Genomic DNA, 7,324 nt, shown 5'->3' on the forward strand with positions numbered 1-7,324 from the left:
GAGGGGTGGGGGGGGAGTGAAGCCGGACTGGTGCGATGGCAGAGCTCCGTAACTGGGAGAGCTGGGGAGGAGTGGAGAGAGGACGGTCGGTGGCGCTGCCTGCGAGATGTGTGTTGCTCTTCCTGGTTGGGCTTCCACCGATTTGCAGAAAACTTAATCTGAACCAATTGCCATACGGACCGGCCTCGCTTGACACCCCCGTCCGCCAATGACGGACAAACAGCTGTTTATTGTGAAGCGGGGGGATAAGAAACTAAATATTTGCAGTATTCGAGGTAACTTGGTTCCACTACATTAACACACACGGAGCTACATCATGGGCGATGGATGTTACTGCCCCCCCCCACCCCCCTCACTCCACCCCCCGCTACGACAGACAGACAGACAGACAGCCTCACTCTGTCATTTGTCGTGACCAAACCACGACCAGTCTACCAGCAGCCTGTAAAAACACGTCTGGAGAAACGCATGTGGCGGGTGAACAAGGAGGAAGACATTACAACCGATATCAACAGGGTCCCATGTGGTGCATGTGACATGTGGGTTTTAAATGCTCCCCATTTAACAAAGTTCTGATGAGTTATTGGATGTAAAGGGAAGAAAACCTGTACAAAACTCACTTAAATTCCAATCTTTGTGACAGACGACAGGCTTTAAAGGGTTAAAATCATTTTAAAGTATATATTAAAAAAACAACTGTCATCCTGATTTATGCATGTTGTGTTACATTCGTCATTAAAAGGAGGTCACAGCCAGCTGGAGTTGAAAACCAGATGAAACAACTAGGCTACAGATCAAGTTCAACCACCAACATGGCTCAGCACTTCTAGGAAATACACACAAACTGCATTGTGCATTGTTGTGCATACACACACTGACAGGGGCAGAGGAGACACACAGACTCTTCACACAAGTAAAAGTAGCAAAAATCACACTATAAAGTTACAAGTAAAAATCATGCCCTCGAAATTTTATTTAAGTAAACATACAGACGTGTTATCAGTAAAATATAAAACTGCTGATGTGAATGAAACTAGCATTTCAATGACAAGTAAGCATTAGTTAAGTGTTGTGGCTGGTGGAAGTGGTGCTAATCCTAGATACCATGTGTGGTTGTATATAATCAGGTTCAATATAAGGTCAGAATACTTTGTAAATAATGCGATCATGAGCCTTCCTCATTGTCTGTATAGTGTGTAAAATTCTGTGATTTCTTTATATAGACTATTCATATTGACTTATTCAGTTATTGCTTTTTTAAACACATATCTGTCATTTTCATTACACAGAAGTCTAAATGCTCCTTCAAAGCTTTCTCCATGCTCCTAACAAAATTCTAGTGAGAATATTTTTATTTGGTCAAATTAGTCAAATTCAAATATAGTCAACCCATCCCAGGTTTCTAAAACCTAAAATTTCTAATATAAATACAGAGAACAGGATGTCAGTTTCCTCAAGTACTGCTACATGGACCTCAATTCATTTTCTATGTATCTTTTTCTGCAAAGTAACTAGTAACTATAGCTGTCAAAGAAATAAAATAAAAATATTTCCCTCTTAAGTGTAATAGAGAAGTGTGAAGCAGCAGGAAATGGATGTACCCAAGTAAAGTGCAAGTATCTTAAATTAGTCAGTATAGTACTTTCTTTCCACCACTGCTTACTGAGTGTGAGGGTGGAGAGGCACTGGACAGATGTAATGTAATCCATTACATGTGATAGAGTATAGTGCCGATTGACAGCGGAATAAGAATGAGGCAGGATCTGGAGTGAAGAGGGCTGGAGCACACGCTTTATAATCAGTTTGTTTAATAAGATGCAGCCACTAATGTTTTGACATAAAGCATGCCCTCATCAGAGAAAAAGAGAGGCAGTGGCAGCGCTGATTAAATTGTCTGCACCCTACCAACACATGTCTCTCCCAGGATAGAAAACTTCTGGGTGTTGCTTGTCATACCGTTACAGTTATGTCCACACTGCCGCTCCCTCATCCTGCTCTGCTGCCTTATGTTACTGCACCTTATTAAAATGCACTCGCTATGTACGCCAGACTTCATCATTTCAGATCCTGCCTGTTGACAGTGTTTGGCACTGATCCGACGCATTAAGTCAACATATCTTTAAAATTAAATAGGAATCATTTATTTACTGCTAATATTTCTAACTCAGCAGTTACTGACTTTTATTTTGTCTTTCAGTTTGACCACAAAAATGGCAAATTAAGCTGTTTTAAGTGCACCTGGCCTATAAGGAGCTTCGACTAGTGTTTTCTTATCTCATCCCTCAGGCTCCAAAGGGTTTGAAAGGCTCTTTTTTTATTTCATTTTAATCAGATGTTATGGAATCTGCAAGAATGAGAACCTGCCATCAATGTAGGCAGCCACTCCGCTACCCAATCCAAACCCCAGACTTTTTTTAATGGCAAGAAATTGGAATAAAAGTCAGAAAAGCTGAAAGAGCTGAATTACACACTTACTTCAGTGAAAGAGTTGAATACACAGTTATATCAATTCAAACTCTTCAAAAGGTGCCTGTTACGGGCCGAGCCTTTTTGTGCCATGGGAAAGCATCTCAAGTGATTGTTACATTGTGCGATGTCAAATGATCAATAGCATTCACTTCTTAGGGAAGCTGATCCAATCAGTTCTATTATTACGTTAAACATGAACCGCATTTTATTTGTCTTCAAAAAGAATTTACATTTTTTAACTGTGGATGATGAAGATTTGATAAGAGAACGCATCTCTGCTAAAGCCGTAAACCTCAGAAATCAAATGGTTGGTATTGATTAGTCCACAGGAGGGAAATAGGGGGTTATCAGTGGAAAGTGTAAATAACATTTTGTGTTTAAACTGACACTCAAACACAAAATCTACATTCTGTGTGGATTTGAAAAGCAGCAGCAGCACACATTCACAGAGACGTCCTCTGCTGTACATCCTTATGCTCAGCATGTTCTTAACACTCATATTCCCAGTAACCACAGGAATGATGCTCATATTGAACGATATCTGCAGCAGATGGTTTACCAACCAACGACAATATTCAGCACCAGTGCAGGGAGTTGGGGTGCTGAAAGGTGAGGATGTGGAGGTGATCTGTTCAACCAGTCTTCACAGTTTTCAACATATATATATAAAAATATATTAATTCAAGATTTCAGAGACTGGGCTAAACTCAACATTTTGTTTGACTAGAAGGTTTGGGGCCAGGAGGATTTCTGTATGTACTTCCCTTTATAAAATGGAGCACAGCTGAGTAGAAAAGTTTAATAGTTAACTGTCACATTTTGTGAAGATAAAGAGAGGTGAACAGAAATGTAAAGCTGTTAGACTGGTTTTTGTTTATAGAGGAACTTATTGAGCAAACTGAAGAGAGGATGGACAGTGGAGAAGCTGTTTACACTGGAAGGGTTTCAGGATACATTTTCAGACTTTGGATATGATAGAATCAGTTGCAATTACTGTGAATCATCACTGATGCAGCCTCTATTCTCTGTGGAGAAGGAAACTACAATTTTCAGCAGCTATTTCTCCAGTCTGCAGAGCCTGAATGTTTCATGCTGAAAACACTGTTTGATTGTGCGAGAAATATCACTTTAATTTATAGTTTAGAGCCTTCATTTGCTCATGCGGTGATTTACTGTAGAAATTATAACAACAAGAGACACTAAGTAGCAGCTGTTACAACTGTACTTTAAACCAGCGTATGCAGCATATGTCAGAACATTTTGAAAAAGAAAATCAGTTCACAAAAACACTTAACATTCAATCAGAAATCCTCTACAGTGATTTATTTGATTTACTACCTAAAACATTAAAAAAAAAAACAAAAAAAAAAACCACACACATTAAACTTTCATGCAAGGTTAGTGATTGTAATGCACTGATGATTTAGTTTAGTCATATAAAGTACAGTGATTATTAACTCTTATTCACTAGTATGTATTGGTGAAAGCAGAGGCCAGTCACACTACAAGAAGAGCGCTTGGTGAATATTTTTTTCTCGTTTCTAACAAGAAGAGCAGAGAGGGTTTGTCCCACTTCTTATTGCCATTTCAAACTGACACACACATAAAAGCATCAGTTACTGTGGACTCAGAGCATGGCAGGGCATTAAAAATTAATTCAATAATCAGGGCAGAGCTTCTATAGTTAAAGGGCCACCATGGGTTAATTATGAAATTAAACATATTGCCCTCTAAAAAAGAGGGACTGTGCCACACATATTTTCACGTTATTCACGAGACCAAGTGCCGACCCTGACAATGAACTGTGAAATATGTAAAATAAAAAAGGCATTAATGTGTTAACAGTCAAGCAGTTGTTATTAATTTCAGATAACTGGTGTATATAGGTGCAGGGTTTCCTCAGGACAGTGACAGTGAGAGAATATAAACAAAGCTCTTCCAATGAAACCAAGCAACCATGACATTAATCCCGCTTCTCATCGGAAGGCGCTCCTGTATGGAGCTGCTCCAGTGACAGCAAATGTAAACACACATGGATGCGCAAGATATTTAAGTGTTAACACCCACATGAAATTAAATTTATAGTCACTCAAATAGGTCCACGGCTGAAGACTTTGGGCACAGATTTCAGGTACTTTAAATGGTGTTTTGCTGTGTATCTCTGTGGCATTAGAGGAGAAGGAAAAACCACGTTAGTTAGTGGTAAATGATTAGTAAAGTTAGTAGTGTTATACAGTATTGTTAGGTTGAATCACTCGATAAAAAATGAAATTATTTTGTTAAAAATATCAGCTAAACAACGCTACACTGTACATTACACATAACTGGACAAATGACAGCACAGGAGGACAGGTTTGTAGAAATGCACCTTCCCAATAACTAGTGTTGTGGTATTTCTGTTGAACATTGCAGAAAGTAAAATTAAGGCAAAAGTATTGTAAAAGATTAAATGATGATTACACAGCGCTGGTATAAAATTAATGAAAATAATTTTGTTTATATTATGTTTATAATATTCAAACCAGGCTACTAATCCAGAAACGTTTCTAATGGCCCATCTCTCCTTGATGATTTAAGCATTAGATTTGTATGTTGGCAGAAGTCCATTGCTAATTCACAGTGAATTGCCTTTACAGTAATGGCTCAGTTATTAGTCCTGCATGGCTATTTAATGACAGGTCTAGGTGTGAGTCATTAAAACACTTTTATATTTAGTTTTATGATATTTATGATGGTTTAGGTGCAGGGGTGCAGTCTCTTGGATCAAAAGGGAAATATGGTGGAAGGAGCACTGTGTGGTGAAGTCTCAGTCTGCTGAGGAAACTCCAAAAGATTAATGTTCAACTACAATAAACTAGTGTGTCAAAGAGTGGCCTGGCAGATCAGTTTTTACATTTACAGTGCAGGATAACCCCATGGCAATCAGTTATGATAGTGACTACATCCAGGCTAAAGGTGACTGTTGGTTAATATTGCTAAATTAAACATATGGAAACAGCAAGGTCTACAGTTAACTGGCTGAGGAACTTCTCCTTTAATTGAACCACTGAAATCTACACTTCCTCTGTCATTAAGCCAGCCTTTTGTTATTTATTTTGGCGACTGATCAGCTGTGGAGGATGGTAAGAACATTCACTCAAGTATCTACAATCTACGCTACATTTCAGCTTTTACTCAGCTACATTTATTTGACTGTTGTAATTACTAGATGTTTTTCAAATTAAGATTTTACATAAAAACATATGACGGGCTTACTAAATGTATATGTTTTTTGGCTTGTGATCCTTTACAAAAAAAAAATCTAGTCTGTCGTGTTTTGCATGTCTATGAATGTCAGCAGTTCCACCAAAGACAAATCTCCCCTCTAAACTTCACACATGGTTTCATTTAAATAACCGTCTGAGGCCCAGAGAGGTTTTATTATCCTATATTTCACATTAAAGAAACAATTCAATCATAAGTCCAATTAATGAATAGAGGCAGAACTTCTTTCTAGGTAATTGATCATCTTACCACCCCAAGGTTCATCTTGTGACCCATTGCGGGGACCTGATCCGTAGGCTCGTAACCACTGGAATAAAATGCTATTAGCACTGATGCATCATACTATCCAATAATGTCTTATATGATCATATGTCAGTCATGAGGCCCATTTTAGTTGAATGCACTTTTACTTTTGATTTTTTTTGGAAAGTTTGCATATTAATTACTTCTTTCTACTTTTACTTAAGTAGAAGTTTTAATGCAGGACTTTTACTTCTAAAAGGACTATCTTCACATTGCTGTATTGGTATGCCAGTTAATGATCTAAATATACTTCTTCCACCACTGCTGATCAGATATTTGAACAATGTATTTTTTGATGGATCAAACATTTAAAAGGGGCTTATATATTGTATAATCAATGCACTGAGTTCAAATAAAGATTTAGGATTTGGAATTAAATAATTATGCCGTTTTAGCAGAGTTTACTACAATCCAGTCAGATTAAATATCTGTGCAAACTTTCATCACACAGGCACTCCTTCTGCAAAGCCTGATCAACTGTGGAGGTTAGTAGACCACTATGAAAGAAGCGCTTAAATATTTACACTGATATCACATAAACTCGTTACTCCATGTTTTACTTTGATCTGGGTTTTATTCGCACACTCTGACAAAAGGAACTGATGAACAAAAAAAAAAAATTCTGTTTTCAGCAAAGCACTTCTGCTTCTTTGACCACTTTTCCTCTCACACAGTTTCCGATGTGCCCAGTATCATTTACTGTCAACCTTATTCCTCAGGGGTTGGGATGGGGGTTGGGGGTATCTATGATGTCATAATAGCATCATCCTTTATGAGCTCATTGCCTTTATGACCTAATTGGCAAACTGTGATGTGGGCTAATTGCTTTGTCATTTGTGAAGCCTCTTCATTTAGTACCTGAGCAGAGCAACTGTCTTCCCCTCTCTCAGTTTACAGCGGCTGGCCCGTTAAAGGCCCAATATGAATCACACACAAACAGCAGATCATACCCCCAAGAAATGCCACAGGCGGTCACTACCATGAAGTTTGTAGCCACTCATGCGTGCGCACAGACACAGCCTACACATCAACCCACACACACACACACACACACACACACACACACACACACACACACACACACACAGTGGGACTGATATCCAGGTGAACACAAAGCGCATCCATCCAGCCAATCATAATATTAGTAAGCTCACGGACTACTGTGTCCCCTATCATTGACCTTGTTTCAGTCTATTCCGCGGACAGAGCACTATTATCCCTTTGGCATTACACTTTGGTGGCTGCTGCCGGTGCTGGTGCTGGTGGTGGAGGAGGAGGAGGAGGAGGA

General features: G+C 38.9%; 1 protein-coding gene across 1 annotated transcript in view; it reads right to left on the reverse strand.

Moving 5' to 3' along the window:
* The window catches only part of LOC111672789 (bromo adjacent homology domain-containing 1 protein), a 22,280-nt gene that overhangs the window by 14,052 nt on the left and 904 nt on the right, over positions 1–7,324 (reverse strand). The gene's annotated exons all lie outside the window — the stretch shown is intronic.

This window comes from Seriola lalandi, unplaced genomic scaffold (genome assembly GCF_002814215.2).
Source record: "Seriola lalandi dorsalis isolate HSWRI2012SDOR001 ecotype SW California unplaced genomic scaffold, Sedor1 jcf7180002054901, whole genome shotgun sequence".
NCBI lineage: Eukaryota > Metazoa > Chordata > Actinopteri > Carangiformes > Carangidae > Seriola > Seriola lalandi.